Genomic DNA, 17,528 nt, shown 5'->3' with positions numbered 1-17,528 from the left:
GGTGGTTTATTAGCCTCCTTTAGTATTTCTTGTAGTGCCAGGTCGTGTAGTAGAAAATTCCTTCAGCTTCTGGATGTCTGAAAAGGTCTTTATTCCTCCTTCATATCTAAAGGAGATCTTTGCTGGATATATTATTCTTGGCTCATGATTTCTCTCTTTCAATAGTTTGAATATTTGTTTCCATTCCCTCCTAGCTTGTAGAGTTTCTGCTGAAAAATCTGATGATAATCTAAAGAGCTTTCCTTTGTAAGTTACCGTCTTCTTTTCGCTGGCTGCCTTGAGGATTCTTTCTTTGTCATTGATTTTAGACAGCTTCAATACAATGTGCCTTGGTGAAGGCCTGTTGGGATTGAGGTAATTAGGTGTTCTATTTGCTTCTTGCATTCGAGGATCCCGTTCTTTCCACAAGTTTGGGAAATTCTCATCGACGATTTGTTTGAATATATTCTCTGTTCCCTTCTCTTTCTTCTTCTGGTATGCCCATTATTCTTATATTGCTCTTTCTGATGGAGTCAGAAAGTTCTTTTAGAGTTCTTTCATTTCTTTTAAGTCTCAAGTCTCTTTCTTCTTCCATCTGTGTAAATTCCAGGTTCCTATCTTCGATGTCACTGATTCTTTCCTCCATCTGGTCAACTCTACTACCTAAGGTGGATATTTTATTGTTAATTTCTTCTATTGAGTTCTTAATCTCCAGAAATTCTATTTGGTTCTTTTTCAAAATTTCAATCTCTTTTGTAAAATGCTCATGGTGTTCTTTGATTTTGTTTGAGTTCATTAAACTGCCTTTCTGTGTTTTCTTGCATCACGTTCAGTTTTTTTCAGAATTGCAATCTTGAATTCGCTGTCATTTAAATCACATATTTCCATATCTCTAAGTTCCTTTTCTGGAGATTTTTCACTTTCTTTCTGAGCTATCTTGTTGCTTTGGTTATTCATGGCAATCACTGATTTACTATTTCTCTTCCTAGACATCTACAGGAGTGGCTTCTGCAACAGGTTGATAGGTATGTGAAGAGCTTTTGAAGTTCCAAAGCTCTTTCTGCACCAGATTCAGAGCCCTAATGTTTCAGCAGTTCTGTTTACTCCTGCAGGGATCCGCCCAGATAGGTGGGGCCAGGGGCAGGGTGAGTTGTGAGAGGTGGCCCAGAGGAATGGTGGCGACCACCACCACAGCCAGTCCTGCTTCCACAGCTCCCTCCCCTTTGCCGGAACTAGTTGGGCTGCGAATCTGTTTCTGCGGGCCACAGTTCTCAGAACAGCAAAAATCCTGTCCTTTTGATCTGACACTGCTACTTTATCTCTTCCAGCACAGGGCAGGTGGGGGCGGGGCGAGCTCTAAAAGAGTAGGGAGGGGGCGTCTAGTCTCCCTGCCTAAGGCTTCCATTCTCCCCTCGGCAGTGAGGGCTCAAACCACCGATTTCAGCCCTCCTCTCTCAGTCTTCGCTGCGAGGTCTGCCATGAGCAAGAGTTGGGTTCAGCCGTGCTATATGCTGCCCTCTCAGCCCTGTGGGCCGTAAGTGGAGCCCTAGCAGTCCGAGTCCTTCCCTCTCCCGCAGCTGCGATAGTTCCGGGATGCAGCGAGAGCTCTGAGCACTGAGCTAGGTCTGTGTCTTGTGCCCGCGGGGCTCCGTCTCCGCACTTCTCCTTTCCCTCCTCCCCGGCTCGCGCGATTCACCCACCTGGAGGTGAATTCAGTAGTGGGCCTCTTCGTCTTGCCTGTCTGCTGTGCAGGGAGATCTTTGTGGAGTTATTGTTGTCCAATTCATTGTAAATTCCAGGGGAAGCCCTACGGAGGCTTACCTCACGCCGCCATTTTCCCCCCTCCCTTACCGCCTGTTGTGCATTTTTATGGAGTAGGAGAAGCTTCTTTTCAGGTCGTTTAAAAATTTCAGTTGTCTTTGTCCATGAGTTGTGAAACAACTTTACTCAGGATAAGACTCTTGCAGGTATATATGTGTACCTATGTTCTTCCATTTGATGTGTTGCCTCCGCTTTCTGGATAGCTCCTTTTGATGCATGTACGTTTTTTATTTTGAGGATGTCCAATTTATCTATTTGTTCCTCTCTGCCTTATGTGGAAAAGGGGAGCAGTGAGTGAGAGGAGGCCTGTGAAGGGCCCAAAACAGTATTCATTTGACAGGGAGTTAGCTTATTCTCTGGTGTCTGGTTTCTCATTGAAATGCAGAACAAGGAAACGCTCTCTGCTGCCATCTCGTGGGCATTTTGGAATTCACACCCTGTGCAGGAAAGTGATTCTGTGCTGCCGCCTCGTGGACAATATTTGGAATGACACCCTTTTGGATGTCACCTGTAAATGCTATTCTACTCTGCTCCCAGCTTGACAAGTTAGGCTCCAGTTTGTTTCTTTAAACACTTGAAGTGCCCACAACATAAACAATATCAACTTCTATTAAAAGGGGGGAACCGCTTTGTAAGAGATACATAAATGTGTTGTACTGAAGGTTCATGATATTTAGATAAATAACAAAGAAAGAATGGAAAAAACAAGGATGCTTTTTGGTAATTTATTTTGTAAGAATTTCCTAAGGTCCTTGTTCAGAGTTATTGTGATCTCAGTAGATCCTATGTTGTCTTAAGAGTTTTGTGTTTTAATCTGGTACTGGATTACTAAGAAAAGACATGTTAACCTTAAGTACCAAAGTTGTATTTATCATATATTGAGTGTCACATTGGATAAATGAATAATTTATGTTTCATAATGACAGACGGACGGAAAACATGGAGGTCTAGTGTGGTTTTGAAACACAGACTCCATGCCTCCATGGCTCCCTTGCCAAGGACGAATGAATACAAACCTTGAGGTGCTTTTCACATATATATTAAGAGCCAACTTTGGCTGTCTACACAGGGCAGCTTATTTTATTTCACCTGCCAACAATATGTTTTGGGTTTATTTCTTTTTGCATTATCTTATCCATGCTATGGCTGTAATTTTCAAAAAGAGGTGCGGGAGTTCAGTACTGGTCACTCCAAGAGGTGATTGTGGTGTGCTGGTTTGTTAGAGCTAAGGGTAATTTTCTCCTCAGGCTGATGATAAACTTCTGGCCCTCCCTTAGTTATGCAGAATAATGGGAAATAGGGGCTTTGCCCATAATGAGATCATCAGCCACCATCTCTGTTACCTGCCTAGAGGGCAGGGCAACGTGATAGTCACTGATCATCTGCTCTAATCTTTGTGCCCTTGCTCTTTGAGGCCCCAAGGTCACCTTAGCTCAGCTGTAGGTCAGGATGTGTTCAGTACGCACTTCCCCTTCTCTGTACCTCTTCTGCTTGTGGGGTCTCTGACACTTGTGTGCTGGGTTCCCATACATATGTTCAGGGTGTGACAATTAAGTTTGCGAACTTGTCCCTCACCTCTTTTGATATCAGAGGGTTTATTCATTATGAATTTGTATAAACTAGACAAACAGTTAATCAAGTTTACTATGTGGAAGTGCTGAAAAGGCTGCGTTTAAAGGATGACCTGAACTTTTCACCAACAATTCAGGCTTTTGCATCTTGACAATGTACCAGTTCACACGGCACTGTCTGTGAGTTTTTAGTCAGTAAACAAATAACTATTGGAACACCCCTACTCACCTGATCTGGTCCCCAGTGACTTCTTCCTTTACCCGAAGATAAAAGAAATATTGAAAGGAAGACATTTTTATGATATTCATGACATCAAGCGTATCGTTCCACGATGACTGTTCTAGTCATTCCAGAAAAAGAACTCCAAAACTGCTTAGAGGGGTGGACTAGGCACTGGCACCAGTGCATTGTTTCTGAAGGAGTACTTCGAAGCTTACCATAGAGATACTGAGCAATGAGGGATGTCACATTTTCTGTAGGATGAGTTCATGAACTTCATTGTCCTACCTCGTATATATTACGTTGGGTTATTTTCTCTTACTAATCTGTTTTGTGTCTGTTTGATTAGAGTAGCCAGAAGAACCTGGAGGGTCAAGGAAAGTTCTTCGCAGACTTGGTGCTGTGAGCAGAACAGACTCTAGCTGGAAGCCGGACTTCACCTCCAGGCTGCGAGAGATCGGGATATCCTGGGGAACCGACACTGGCCTACGCAAGGTAGGGATTCTTACCAGGTCAAAACACACACACACACACACACACACACACACACACACACACACACACACACACACCCAGATTTCCATTGTAGGATGTGGTGTAAGTCAAACGGCTGCTGGAGAGTAGGAGATCGTGGGGCATGTGATACAGGCCTGCCTAAGGTAAGAATTCTTACCACGTCAGCACACACACACACACACACTTTTGTTGTAGGGTGTGGTGTAAGACAAACAGGTGAGAATATTTTTTTCTCCCAAATTCGAATTGGAAGGACTAAATGTTTGTGACTCATTTTTTGGTTAGTGGCTCGTTGTTATTTAGTATTAGTGCTTGTGGGTCTCACATTTCTAGTGCCTGTCTGATTTCTTTCCTTTCATCCTGTCATATGTTCCGAGAGTTGGAATTATGATCAATTAGAATATGTTGTCTATGGTCTCCGTCCTAGTGTGTGCAATACCAGGGTGCACTTTGCTGAGTATTTGCTCATGACAAGCTTGCAAGAGAGCTTTCTGTGTCTCACATTCCTCCCTGTAGCATTAAGGGGCTGTGTTATAAGTGGCCACATTTTGGGTGTTTAATATGCATTCCCCATGTACACTGAGATGGACTTGAGGCAGCAAAATGCTACGTATTAAGTGAGGCAATAAGTAAGATAAAGAGACTAAAGCAAAGTAAGAGTGTTTCCAAGGTGCTGGGGAACTGAGACAACGTCTTGGCTTCAGGTGTGTCCGGTCATCCTCCTGTTGTAGAGTTCCGACTAGGGCTCCCCAGGAAACTAATTATATGGTTTTTTCCAATAGATTACCAGTCTGGAAAATGTTAGGCCATAGCAATTACAATCAGTAAACATGGGGACAATGAATCCGGAGTTATTGGGTAATTAACTGTGGTTGAAGGTAATGGGACATGATTCCGGCACTTTCACAATGTACATGAAGTTACTATGGCCACAGGGTAACCTACGTGATCCCATTCATGGGTTCCACTGGCGGGTCAGCTATTGTTCAACCAGGGTGGCTGACGACTCCTTCCCAAGTTTATTCCTGCTGACTGTGGAGTCAGTTTCCGGGTGCTACACGGACAGCACGTTCTCCTGACGTAACAATTGGAAGGCATAAAGGGGGCACATAACTCACATTGTGATTATTTCATATTTTGTCCTTGACCCTTTGTGACTTCTATCTTGGGCTATATTTCATATGGTTGTTGGTGATGAGGATAACAAAGTACATGGTTGAGTACAGAATGGGTCAATTGAATACAGCAGCAGGTATATAACACTATAGCAATAAAAGCAATAATCAAATATATCCATTCTTTAACATTTGGCCACCAAGACCCGATCCAATTTGTAATAGCAGATAAATCCAGGCCAAAGAAGCCCTCTCTCTGTGTAATAGTTTTGGATAAAACACGCAGGTCCTTGAGGTATTCTTTAATTAGCTCGTATCATCAGATTAAAAGAGCACATTCCCTTAAACTCTTTACACCCATGATTATGTCATAGCGGGAGCTAATTAATAGTAGCCCTATTCTCCAATATTGCTTCCCTAACTTCACCTAATTCTTGATTAATTTGTGACGTAGCTTTCGAAATGGCATTAATGGCCTTATCCATGCTACATTCCAAGTGACTTATCTCAACATTGAAAGCAATGGACATGGCTGGGAGAACAAAGTAAGGGAGATATATTCTGTGGGGTAAATAAGGATAGATCATATACACAATTTCGAGTTAGGCTGTCTTTCTTTAATTACAGGGGTCATCATGTCAGTGTTACTCATTTGAGGCATGAATACAGTAAATATCCCTATTGTTCCGTGTCCAATACCTGCAAAAGGTATATGAGAATAGGCCTTCTCTCCACAGATTAAAAGAATTCAGAATATAATTTTATATAGGAAATTACTTGGCCTACCATAACATAATATTACAATTAAAATGAGATATATCCTTAATTCATTTAAAACATTTGGTAAAGAAAAGACAACCACAAAGTTGAGTCATATTTTGAACCCGGATAGAAAACACATCATATGTCCTATAACGGTAAGGGAGTCTTAATTGATCTACATCAATATATTTTCTTCTCAGTACAGGGCCTTTGGTCAAATCTGTAGCTTGAGTCCAACTGGAGATGCACAGTGCTATCAAATAAGAAGGTAAAGCTTGTTCAACACAGTCCCTGTAGTCAAGCAGAAATTAGAAATATTTATTACATTCTTGGCTAGGTAGGTCTAGATGTTTTCATTACATTGGAAGTAGATGGGTACCTAGTCCGCCGATATCGTCCAAATCAAATCAGAAACAGCAAGGCTCGGGCCATGCAATTCCAAGAGCACTGTTTATTCCTGAAGAAACATTTGATTACAGGGCAGAATTTCAATTTTTTCTTGACCAGGAAACATGACTGCAAAGGTATTATTACTTCCTTCAGTAACCACTTTGGCCTTGAGAGCAGTGGTAGTAGGGGTACGCTTGACCCACACTCTTGCCCCTACCTTTAGCTCAGTGGATCTGAATCCTTCCGCCTTGATTGTTGTAGGATGAAGGGAATCTAACTGCCATTGCCCTTTCTGATATTGGAATATAATTGTGTTATGCAGTCTTGTGCATCTAGGGTGATGGCTTCAGATCTAACATTAGGCAGCAATACTTGAATTTCACCAACAGAATCTGCATCAATTACTCCAGCCATTATTTGCAGACCTTTTACTGCCAGGTTGGATCTAGGTTCAATCCATCGGAAGTGTCATAAGGCCATAGGTAAATTATCTTTCCAATGTTAAGAATTTTGTCTCAATTTCCTTAATTTGTCTTGTAACAAACCAGCCATTGTGAAGCCTGATGCTTGAGGATAATAAGGGATGTGATACCCCCATTCTATGCTATGTTTGCAGCGAAATGCCTGTATCTCCTCACCTTTAAAGTGCGGTCCATTATCACTGTGAAGGGCCATAAACAGGATTTCTCTCACAGTGAGCTCAGTCCCAGGGGCCAGGATTTTCAATTTGAGGGTGGGCAGGGAAACGCTCTCTGCTTCCATCGCGTGTGCTATGTGGGAATGACACCCATTCTTGTGTCACCTGTACATGAACCACACTAATGAAATGTAGGCATAAGGATATTGGTCAATAAAACAATTCAGAAATTGATGTACACACCCATTAAAATTTTACACTAGTGGCAAACAATTCAATGTTGAAAAGATAGTTTTTGAAACAAATTATGGCATAATAACAGGATATTTGTATGGATTTAATCCTAACTGTATCACACATTACATACAAAAATAACTAAATGCATCACAAACCGAAATGTGAAAGCCAAAAGTTTACAATATGTAGAAAACATAGGAGAATATGTTTGGCAGTGGTCAAGGGACATCTTATTGCACAAAAGGCAAGAATCAGAAAAGAAAACTATTCAGAATTGTTAAAAAATTAAAAGCCCCCATCTCATTTGAAAGCACCATTAGTTACGTACATAAGAGGCAAGCCACAGAATAGGTAATATCCGCAGTACATTTATCTGACAAACATGCATCCATAATACAAAGAGCCCTTATAACTCCTAAGTTAGGTAGTAAGACAAACACCCAAAATATGTTACCAGATCCTTTACTTTAAAAGAACATAGGATTGACAGTGCATTAAATCCATGTAAAGAGGCTCAGCATTGGAAATGCAAATGAAAACCCCGAGGAGATGGTATTTCACAGCCAGTAGCACAACTAAAAAAAAATGTAGACTTCTAGAGCACATAGAAGCCTCATCCATTGCTGGTGGGATTATGAAATAGTGCAGTCTTTGTGTAAAACAGCTTGGTATGTCATTAAAATAGTAAACATACAGTTATATGAATCAAATCCAATTCTTTAATTGAAAACCTATGTACCTGTAAATAGCAGATGTCATGTATAACAATTCACATGTGAATTGATAAACAAATATAGCTATATAATGGAATTCTATGAGCAATAAAATGTAACAAACGAATTACTCAACTGCATGGTTAAATCTCAAAAGCATCTAAGTAAAAGAAGTCAGACACAAGAGTACACTCTGACTCCTGTATATGCCATTGTAAAACACAAAATGTATAATGACAACAGATAAGTCACTGGTGTGTGGCTGGGGATGGGAGAGCAATGGACTGCAAACAGGGCCACAGTGGAACCACTGGGAGCGATCTGTCTGTTGATGGGGGTTCCACGTGTATTTGTTTGCTAAACACTTTTAATGGGCCAAGTTTGCTCTCTGTAAATTGTACCTCAGTAAAGCTGATGTTAAAAAATACTCAGAAAATCAGGCATTTGTTGGGAAAAACCTTCATCTCCAAGAGAATGTTAATAACAAGCTGTACTCATCATTGCTGATTTTAAAACCTACTAACAGCTGAGGATGAGGTACCCCATCTACTGAGCCCTTTACTGCCTTAGATTATTATGTATAACCCTACAAGGAACATACTGTTCTCCCCCCTCTAGTTAAGGGAACTAGAGTTTGGAAGTTTTAAGTAATTTGCCACAATTCACATAGCTAGTAACGGTGGAGCTTCAATTAAAAAATAGCTAGCGCATGATGGGTCTCAATATTATAATGCCTGACACATGGCATAGCACGTTATAAAATGAGGTATTGTAGAAAAAGTGAATAGGCCCCATGATCTCTCCAGAGACAAGCACTCATAGCTCTCAAATATTGTCCTGTCTCCCTCTGTCATTGTGATGATGTAATAACTTAAAATGCCACAGCTACTAAGACAAAATTAGAATTTGAAGGGAAGAAATTAATTATGTTTAAAACATCAAGTGATCTGTGAGTTACACACACCATCTCTTTTAAATTTCACAGTAAATCTGTTCTTATGTAGTACTTTCCACTTCGTGTGCTCAGTGACCTTCCTCAGGTTGCACAGATAGAATTAGAGGGAGCCAGGGTCCAAACCCAGATCACTTTGGATCCAGAATCTAGGGGCTGCACTATTTTCTACAACCGCTTGCAGCCTTCACATCTAGCTGAGGAATCTGGCAGTTTATGAAGGGGAACGTGAAAGCACCGAGGAATTAAAAAATCCCAGTATCACTGTGTCCAAAGCTATAGGCAAATCATATTCTTAATATTCACCATTCATTAAGCAGACACTGATGAAACCCGTGGCATAGGCTTTCCTGTTACATGGCAGGAAGTGAAAAATTGATTTGGTTAACTTGGTCCTTAGCTGAATTCCAAACTATGTTGCCCGTGTCTCAGCAGCTGTACAGGAATCTGGTAAAAACAAAATACAAACGGCATGTATAAGCAGATGAATTTAACAGACAGATTGCAATGGAATAGAGATTCCACAGATTTGGGCTTTCAGTTTGAAAGATTTAGGTGTATCACCTTACAAAGAAATTAATTCTACCGTGACTGCCTGTTATGCATTGAATCCTGTCCTCTGAAAACTCATGCTTTGACATTATGTCCCCCAAGACCAGAATGTGGCCCTTTTTGGAGAAAGGGTCTCTACAGAGGTAATCAAGTTTAAGTAGTCATTAGATCGCCAATCCACTATCCTTGTTGTCCTTATTTTTTTAAAAAGTGAACTCTATGCAGACACACGTAAAGATGATGTGAAGACACGAAAAACAGGTGTACAAGTGAAGGAGACAGGCCTATAAAACACCCTGTACTCACTGACCTCAGAAGGAACCAATGCCACCAACACCCTGATTTTGGGCGTACAGCCTTTAGAACTGAGACAATACGTTTGTTTTTAAAGCCCACACTCTGGTGATTGTTACAGTAGGCCTATGAAACTAAGACACCGGACACCTTAAAAAATCACTGTCATTCATTTGTGTTCCCATTCCTCGATGAATTTATCACAAGGGATATTAGTTACTGAGGTATCTTCTGTGCCTAATAATCGTGGCAGGCTCACACTTGGCGTTCAATAAATTTCTCAAGTGTTGAATCCATGAAGAAATCAACATTCATCTAGTGAATCACGAATAGGGAGGTGTCATAAATTTATCGGCAACCAATAAGTAAACACAGTTATCTTTTAGCAAAAAGGAAGGGGAGAGGGTAGTTATTAGATAATGAAGACACAGTGCTTGGCACATGGAGACACATCCTAACAGATTAACCACAATATACATAAAGGGTGGTATATGTGGAAGTGGGTAATCAAACTCTGAAATATGCATGCAAGAACAAAGGAATGAAAATGACACACCAGTTTGCAGAACAATACAAAGTGCTGACCTACTACTACTCAAGGCTCACAGTAATGCTGTAAGAACAAGAGAGTGATGCATTGGCGTAGTGTAATTTACCGGGAGTTGGCAAACAATAGATCATAGTCCACATCTGTCCTGCTGTCCACTATATTTCCCCCCAATATTTTATTATAAACATGTTACCCATAGAGAAAGGTTGAAAGAATTTTAGTTATCACTGATAATCCCAAATTTAAGACATTCTTTGGATTCGCACCGATTGTTTTCATTATTGAACTGGATTTGCGAAAGCAATAGTCTTTAAAACTATTGCCACTCATTATGCATCAAGGAAATGGTACTAGAGGTTATTAGTAGCTATCCTTCACCACATTCAGTGTTAAAAAATGTGACATTTCACTTCAGGATGTCCTTAATGGAGAACTAAAAGTAATTTCAATCCATCTCAAGTTTTAATTACCTGTCTTCTAATATTTGTAACAAGTATTATGTGATTTATATTTAAATTTCATTGCTGTCTTCAGAAATAGCACTTGTTTGGTCATTTGGTTTGGAAGCTCAAGTTTGCATGCAAGAAAATTCATGTAAAACAAACGACAGCATTTTTTAGCATTGTAAAATTATGCTGCAAATGACAAACATAATTTTGGAAAAGATCTGCCACTGAGTGTCACAACTTCCAAATACTTAAGACTAATGATGATATTGATGACTATGAGTATTCATAGTTTAAAATGAAATGTGTCAACATTAGGTAGTTCTGTATAAGTCATGGAAACCATAAAACCATAGTTTTCGAAATAATCAATACATAATGTTATATAATGTCAAGATCCATCCGTGCATTGTAATCTCAACATCTATCCATGTTGGCAATAATGGTCCTATTTCATTTTACCGCCAAACAGCATTCCATTGTGTATGTATACCACAACTTCTTTATGTATTCATCTATTGAAGGACATTTTTGTTTCCATGTCTTGGCCACTGTGAACAAAGCTGCAATGAACATTAAAGCACACTTTTATTTATCAAATTTTTTGGGTACATACCCAGGAGAGGGATTGCTGGGTCACATAGTAATTCTTGTTATTTTTTGAGCAAGCCCCACACTGTCTTCCACATCGGCCGCACCGGTCCGCAGTCCCACCAACAGGGTATGAGGGTTCCTTTTTCTGCACAGCCTCTCCGACCCTTGTTACTGTTTGTCTTTTTGATGGTAGCCATATTAAGTGGGGTGAGGTGATACCTCATTGGTTTTTAGTTGCATTTCTCTGATTAGTGATGTTGAGCATTTTTTCACATGTCTATTTGACATTTGTGTGTCCTCTTTGGAGAAACGTCTCCAGGTTTTTTTGACCATTTTTCAGCTGGATTGTTTGTTATTGCATGAGGTCAGTAAATTTTGGATATTATCACTTTATCGTAGGCTCAGTTTTCAAAAATATTCCATATATTTGGTTGCCTCTATTTGTGCCGATTCTTTTAAGTTTGCACCTCTCCCTGGCCTCCTCCCCTGCTCTTGTAACTTGCCTACCTTTAGGTAACTTTAGTAGTGAGCTTCTTCGTGTTGACTGTGATGCACAGCGAGTCCTTTGTGGAGTTATAGTTCAATTTTTTAATTCCAGGAGAAATTTGCAGAGGCTCAACCCCTTGTTTCCTTTTTTTATGACGCTGTACCACTTTTTCAGATCACTAGGTGAGCTGGATGGTGAGTCTGATAGGGAAGCCAGGGACCAGGCTAGTGACACAGAAAGCAGGCAGTGTTTATGAGAGCCAGGGACCACAGGCTCACCTTAGAGCCTGGGGCCAGAGCCTTGCCTGATAGCCAGAGGAAAGAATAGTGTGCGAGAGCCATGGGGCCAGAGCCGCCACCACACATCTCACATACTCAGCTGGCTTATTTTTTTGAGGGAACTTGCTAAACTGTGTACCTGCTTTTCAGGTACTACGCTTCAAAGACAAGATGGAGCATGCTTCTGGACCAGCTTTACCTCTGTATCTCCCCATGACACGTGGACGAAGAAGGCAAAGGTAAGGAAATTATTCCTTTTCATAACGTATGCTGAGAGTTTGTGGAGAGTTGTCGGTTATCAGGAAACTAGGCAGAGAAAGGGTTTTGTGGAATTTTGGCGTTTTTCTGTGGTATCAGATAGTGTTCACTGCTGTTTTGCATGTGGCTGTCCAGTGTTCCTAGCAGTATTTATGCGAGTTCAATTATGGGTTCCATTCTGCATTACTGATCCATATGTTTGGTTTTAAGCGTATGCCACTCCGTTTTGGCTACTGTAGTTTGTGGTGCTGTGAGAAAACCTGGAAGTAAAAATCTGGAGATGTCTACCACATCCCAGGTCTCTCACATCACGCAAGGCACGGTGGCTACTAATACAGTCTCCCCACAGTGCCTCTAGTTAGCGTCACATCTTTGGGAGAGCTCGGTCTCCATAGGTGTTGTCCCCTAACAAACTTGGATGCGTTCTGTTTTCCGAACATCATACTGACATGGTTGTTCCAAAAAGATTCCTATCCAGTAATTCCAAACCCTGGAAAACGTAATAGCCGTGGATTCTCTCTGCATTCAGATTCCAAGGTTCAGTCCCTCATCGCGCTATATCTGGTTTCTGAGGTTCAAGGTCTGGGTGGCTACTTTCAGGTCTCGCGCCCACATCTGTAGGATGTGTCCAGCTGTGGCTCCAAGGTCTGGTGTCTGCAGTCCAGCACCTGTGCTTCAGCATCGCATGTCAGGCTCTGGCGGCCGATGTCTAGCATCCGTGTTTGTGTTCTGGCTTTGGGAATGGCTCAACTTGTGTTCCTGCTTCTGTTCCAGAATTGTCTCAGGGTCTCTGCTCCTGCATGTCAGGCTCTGGCGGCCGATGTCTAGCATCCGTGTTTGTGTTCTGGCTTTGGGAATGGCTCAACTTGTGTTCCTGCTTCTGTTCCAGAATTGTCTCAGGGTCTCTGCTCCTGCTTTGGGCAAATGGTCAGGTCCCCAGTCGAGGTTGTAGAACTCAGGGTTTGTGTGTCGAATCTGGCTCTGGCATCAGGTGGCTGTCAACCTAGTGTCATTGGCAATAATAAAATGTGAACAGGAATGTCTAAATAGGGATTGCAGTGAAGATGGGAACTTTATTCAGTGCTAACAGCTCTATTGTGCTACAACATGGCTGTAAGAATACTATACCTGTGGACCAGTTCAATAGTCTTGTTCCCATTTTGGCTTCAGGCAGCACGAGGGTAGAGGGGGTGCCCTTGATCAGGTGTAGGGTGAAACTTAGACGTAATTACTCCATTCAGCTTCTCATCATTCAGCCTCTGAAGAGAGGGCATGCCAGGGATAAGGCAGTATGTCAGCTTGTGGGAATTTTCCTGATCACCTTTCTCAGACTGGTTTCACATGGATACACCTTGTCAACCATTTTCCCATCTATACTTTCTCTGGGTCCGATGAAAGTCAGCAATTCCTGTCGGACCATTTTCCCACATAACTAACTGAATGTGAGTTTAAAAAGCTCATTTAGATTCATGGTCCAGCCTTGCACGAATTCTCTGTAAGAGCCACTGTCATGCCACAAATGGGGAGATCACCCTCCACCAAGAACAGGCGATGAGAGCAAGTGGCCAGGAACTCTTGAAATCACAGGGTCACGAGAGAGCCATGCCCACCAGTCTCACGAGAGAAAGTGGCCAGGGTCTTTCAAAGGCAGGGTGTTGCATAGATGCACGGTCACCCGTCGCATCCAGCACAACACGGGCAGTGAGGGTGTGAGAAGGGGTGGCTTGGGTTAAGTTTTTAAGAAACATACATACTTAATGCAGTTAAAATCTCTGGAAGCCCAGGAGTCTCTGTCTCAGAGGACTGGAGCCCACAATAAGGCCGAAAGTAACGTTGTTCCATGGTCTTTGAGACTGATACATCATAGCAGAAAAATGTTTATTCCAATTAACCTTTGTTTGTAAACAGCCGAAGCACAAGGTCCCATGATGTCTTGAGGTATGTACCCTCTCAGGGTCATGTCTCATATTGTAACAGCACCGTTGAGATAAGTGGAGAGAACAGATCTTTGTTTTCTCACAAACAGGTGCAAGGGAAAAGCCAGAGCCTGCAACAGCTTTTCAATTCGAATGGCTGTCTTGAACTATGGATCTATTATTCCAGTGTGGACTATAACTCCTTTTGATGTTCAGCTTGAGCGACCAAGGAGAAGTTCAGCTGTAGTTTGAGGGATTGGTCCCATTATGCCTGTGGGCACACAAAGGGGGGTTTCCCCTGGCAGCATCAGAACATCTTTAGCCGTGAAGATATTAAATGCAGCACCTCCCTCAGTGACAGGGGTTAATTGTTGAGCTGATAAGTTTGAGGAGGAGGCACCCTCTGGTACATTTGAGGTGCCACCTGACTCACAAATGCCACTGTTATTGCCTGGGTCTGTGGCCCGCCAGACTTAATAAGACCGGTCCCATCTTAATGATATTTAGATTGGCATTCAGAGGCCCAGTGGTTTCCTTGTTTACATCAAGAACAAACCCCTGGTTGTTTAGGACCCTAGGGCTGAGAAGGATTTTGCAGTTAGGACCTTTTTTTCCTTAACTGTGAAATTGGTTTTATTATGTCCTGGCTTTGAACAATTATGGCATGTGCCAGAAAACTTGTCATTTACCTGAATTGCCCCTGTAGTGGCATTAGCTAACGGCAGCTTCATGGTCTTCAGTCCCCACTCTTGACATAGCCTAAGGTATTCCATAGCCTCAGTTTTCCTTTTTGTGTGGGAATGGCACTTTTACATTCTTAGTTTGCGTTCTCAAAAGCCATAATTTGAAAAATAATATCTGCGACAGTAGGATCCATTTGTTAACGGCTTCTTGCAAACAGGCAAGGAAATCTGAATAAGGTTCCTCTGGACCTTGTAAAATGTATGAAGAGGAGGGAGTTTCACCATCTATCTCAATCTTTTTCATGCTGCTAGACAAATTTGTTTTAATCGTTCAACAGCCAATTCTTCCATATCTAGCTGATCACTGGTCTTAGTATGAAGTCTCTTCCCTAATAACTGGTCAGCAGAAACATCTATATTACGAGCATGATTTTCTTTCCCGTGTCTCTGAACCATCAACCCACCAAGTTTTAAATTGGAAGTATTGAGGAGTTAGAGAAGTTTTCGCTAAAGCATGCCTATCAGCGGGAATCATCCGATTGCCATCAGCCATACTTGTAACAAGGCCGATGGTATACGGAGAATTGACTCTAAACTGCCAAACCACTTGTTTTAATTCTTTTAGTTATTTAAAGGGGAAAGGCTCATAAATCGCCTCATGGGTCCCTTCAGGATAGTGTGCATTAGGTGCTTCAGTGTCCAAAGATCACTGGAAAATTAAGGGCATCTATGTCTCAGAGTGTACCTGGATGTATGCCACGCTCTATAGCTGCTAATGAAGAGCGTATATCGGTGACTGCAGTCACCAATGTCTGTAGAGTCAGTAGCTATGGATTCGCGATTCCAGAAAGTCATGTGACAGCCGTGGCCATCATAAACTGTCAGGAGCAGCAGTATGCATTATAAACACGGCTGCCAGAATCCAGCCAGAGCACGGGTTTCCATAATAAATATGGCCATAACCTCAGGAGAGCAGAGGTTTTCGCCATCATCAAGGCAATCATTCTCCTGAGCACAGGAGTTCACGTGGTAAACACGGCCACCATAATCACAGTGAGTCACCATCTCCCAAGTGATAGGTTGGACTGATCTTTCACTAAAGTCTTGGATGGGCCTTATTTTGCGTTGAAGTCCTTGGTGTATTTGTCACCACAATACTAGGTGGCACTTTTTTTCTCTATGGTTGAGGGATTCATTTTGCTCCTTAAGCTGTGTGGTAGTTATGTTGCATTGTCAACTGTGGGATTTGTTGCGCCGAGAGCTGTGGGGTTTGTTGCGCCGAGAGCTGTGGGTTTTGTTGCGCCGAGAGCTGTGGGTTTTGTTGCGCCGAGAGCTGTGGGTTTTGTTGCGCCGAGAGCTGTGGGTTTTGTTGCGCCGTGAGCTGTGGGTTTTGTTGCGCCGAGAGCTGTGGGTTTTGTTGCGCCGAGAGCTGTGGGTTTTGTTGCGCCGAGAGCTGTGGGTTTTGTTGCGCCGTGAGCTGTGGGTTTTGTTGCGCCGTGAGCTGTGGGTTAATAATACATCAGTTTATTTTCCTCTCAGTACAGGACCTTTGGTCAAATCTGGAGCTTGAGTCCAACTGGGGATGCACAGTGCTATCAAATAAGAAGGTAAAGCTTGTTCAACACAAGTCCCTGTAGTTAATCAGAAATTAGAAACATTTATTACATTCCTGGCTAGGTAGGTCTTGATGTTTTCATTACATTGGAAGTAGATGGGTCCCTAGTCTGCCTGTATCGTCCAAATCAAATGAGAATCCGGAAGGCTCGGGCTATACAATTCCAAGAGTACTGTTTATTTCTAAAGAAACATTTGATTACAGGGCAGAATTTCAATTTTTTCTTGACCAGGAAACATTACTGTAAAGGTATTATTACTTTCAGTAACCACTTTGGCCTTAAGAGCAGTGGTAGTAGGGGTACGCTTGACCCACACTCTTGCCCCTACCTTTAGCTCATTGGAGCTGAATAATTCCGCCCTGATTGTTGTAGGATGAAGGGCATCTAACTGCCATTGCCCCTTCTGATATTGGAATATAATTGTGTAATGCAGTCTTGTGCACCGAGGGTGATGGCTTCAGATCTAACATTAGGCAGCAATACTTGAATTTCACCAACAGAATCTGCATCAATTACTCCAGCCATTATTTGCAGACCTTTTACTGTCAGGTTGGATCTAGGTGCAATCCATCGGAAGTGTCATAAGGCCATAGGTAAATTATCTTTCCAATGTTAAGAATTTTGTCTCAATTTCCTAATTTCTCTTGTAGTAAGCCAGCCATTCTCAAGCCTGATGCTTGAGGATAATAAGGGATGTGATACCCCCATTCTATGCTATGTTTGCAGCGAAATGCCTGTATCTCCTCACCTTTAAAGTGAGGTCCATTATCACTGTGAAGGGCCGTAAACAGGATTTCTCTCACAGTGAGCTCAGTCCCAGGGGCCTGGATTTTCAATTTGAGGGTGGGCAAGGAAACGCTCTCTGCTTCCATCTCGTGTGCTATGTGGGAATGACACCCATTCCTGTGTCACCTGTACATGAACCACACTAATGAAATGTA

The sequence above is a fragment of the Rhinolophus hipposideros genome (genome assembly GCF_964194185.1).
Source record: "Rhinolophus hipposideros genome assembly, chromosome: X".
NCBI classification, from domain to species: Eukaryota; Metazoa; Chordata; class Mammalia; order Chiroptera; family Rhinolophidae; genus Rhinolophus; species Rhinolophus hipposideros.
Note: the sequence above shows the minus strand (reverse complement) of the source record.